This window comes from Sinocyclocheilus grahami, unplaced genomic scaffold (genome assembly GCF_001515645.1).
Source record: "Sinocyclocheilus grahami isolate Dianchi unplaced genomic scaffold, SAMN03320097.WGS_v1.1 scaffold471.1, whole genome shotgun sequence".
In the NCBI taxonomy this organism is placed as follows: Eukaryota; Metazoa; Chordata; class Actinopteri; order Cypriniformes; family Cyprinidae; genus Sinocyclocheilus; species Sinocyclocheilus grahami.
Window position 1 is genome coordinate 305,194 of NW_015505650.1, and position 2,500 is coordinate 307,693.

A 2,500-nucleotide genomic window follows, 5' to 3' on the forward strand; every position below is an offset into this window, starting at 1 on the left:
CATGCAATTGCACAATAGCATTTGTAATTAGTGTCTGAATCGCTTGAACCAGAAGAACACGGAAACTAAACTCATGACTTCATAAACAGACAATATAAACCAAAAAACATAGATATGCAAAGCTAAAAGGGTGTGAATTGCCCACGTGTCTCTTTAAAAACAGCATCCAATCAGCCTGGTAAACTTTTTCTCTTAGATTTGAACTTCTGGAAATGAAGGGGCAGTTCCTCCGAGGTGTTCTGGGCTTCGGACAGCACACTTACTGTACTTCTGTGGGACGATCCAGTTAAAGATCCAGCTCTTGTCTTGGGTTTTCCAGACCTCCGCTCTGTCCCATTGCCCTGTGTACTCGCTCACCAGAATGCATCTTCCTCTCCTTCGTTGTCCTTTTCTGTTTCTCGTCTTCCTCCACGTGCCGGCGGAGCCGGGATCTCTCTGTTTCTCGGCCGGCACTCGTGCTGCCTCATAAATGCTGGTGAGGGGATGAACGAGAGAGAGAGAGAGAGAGAGAGAGAGAGAGAGGGAGAGAGAGAGAGAGAAGGTCAGCCTTCTTAAAGCAACAGTAACCTCAAATCCCAAATGAACAGTATTATTAAACAAACAGGCCTTTTAGGAAGGGAAAGACTTTCTTCTGTTGAAATTGGGCGAATGCACTGTGTTAAATCACAAATGCACAAAATACAAATGAACCCTCTCCTCCTGAAAAACATCCACTGATGTACACTTATTGCATCTTCAATTTAGTTACTGATCTAAATTTTAATCCATTGACCTGAGTAACAAGAAAAAATACATGCTTGTTTTATCAAATAAAACATATGTAAAAAGTTGATTATATACATATATAGAGAGAGAGATTGAGTGACTGAGTGAGTGAGTGAGTGAGTGAGAGAGAGAAATAACATGCACTATAATAGAAATATATTTATATTTAATAGAACATTTATTCAAAACATATGTTGTGTATTTTTGGGAGTTTTAATATATAATCAAAAAATGAATAAATAAATGAATAAAAAAAAATGTATATTGAAGAACGCTGACGATTAAAGCACAGTTCTGGAACACAGAGCCATGCACTTGGGCTCAGAAAGACACATTTCCAGCAGGTGAATGAAGGTGTGAATGAAATTAGCTGGAATCTAATTGAAAACACCCTTCTCAGGGCAGACGAAAGTCAGACTGCTAAATGTGCTGCGGTTGGCCTTTAGCCCTCGACATGCATTTGGCTGTTACCATCTGCATAATGTGATGTTAATGGTCTTTATACAGGAGGAATTCTGGGACGGCCGTTCATCGGCGTCTCTTCACTCGAGGATGAAATGCAAAATGGATTTTTATCACCTGCGCACACATGAGTTATTTGGCAACATCTATCTTTTTCTTCCTTTTTTATCCCATCATTTAATCCGTTTTTAATTAACCTATGATCTTAACTTGATTTTTTACGTCTGTGTTTTTCATTTTTCATTCTGGTGTAAAGCACGTCGAATCACTTCTGTCCATGACATTCACATTCATGCATTTTGCAGACGGTTTTATCCAAAGCGACTTACACTGCATTCATTTTTAAGAGTTAATGCATTCCTTGGGAATCGAACCCCTGCCCTTGGTGTTGCTAGTGCCGTGATCAACTGTTCGAGCTTGAAAAATAAAACTGGATATGAACCCTAACTTTGAAATTAGTTTTACATATGTTTACATACTCCGAATGAAGCTTCAGCGCATGCACAGTGAGCACAACTGTCGTTTCTGACTTGATATAAAGGAATAAAAAACTATAAACTCACGGTCTCAGGGAAAAAAAGTCAGAATTTTAAAGTTTTTTTATTCTTAACTTTTTTTATTTTTTTATTCTGTGGCAGAAACAAGCTTCCAAAAAAAACATACTTTGGCAAGTTGAAATTTTTTATTTAAAAGTCGTAATTATTTCATAAGTCATGTGAGATTAAAAAACAAGTCAAAAAAAAATATATATATATATATATATAAAGGCAAAAAAGTCTATTTATAGCATAATTTTTATTTTTTTTATTTTGATTTTAATTCTGATAATTATGACTTAGTAAGTCAATTTTTACTTTTAAAGTCATAATTTCGATTTAGTATGTCATAATTTTGACTAATTACAGTCTGTCTTAATTTCAACTTAATATGTCATAATTTCAACTTTTTATCTCATAATTATGACTTAGTTTGTCAATTTTGACTTAGTATGTCATAATTATGACTTCTTATGCCAATTAGTATGTCATAATTATGACATTTAAAGTATAATTATCACTCACTAAGAAAATAATTATGAGATAAAAAGAACTCATTATGACACGACATTGGTAAGTAACAATTATGACTTTATGACAAGAAAAGGTGAAATTATGATATACTAGGTAATATGAAATCAAGTCAAAATTAGGACAAAAAGTCATAATTATGAGATAAAAAGTTGAAATTATGACATTAAACGTCAAAATTATGAGATGAAAAAGCAAAACGATTA

At 34.4% G+C, this 2,500-nt stretch overlaps 1 protein-coding gene across 1 annotated transcript in view; it reads right to left on the reverse strand.

Moving 5' to 3' along the window:
* The window catches only part of LOC107553351 (ribonuclease P protein subunit p25-like), a 1,368-nt gene extending 938 nt beyond the window's left edge, over nt 1–430 (reverse strand). Inside the window, exon 1 of the mRNA XM_016235552.1 lies at nt 1–430. This exon is cut by the window's left edge and continues 938 nt beyond it. The gene's annotated coding sequence lies outside the window, so the exon portion shown is untranslated.
* Nucleotides 431–2,500: the final 2,070 nt, after the last annotated feature.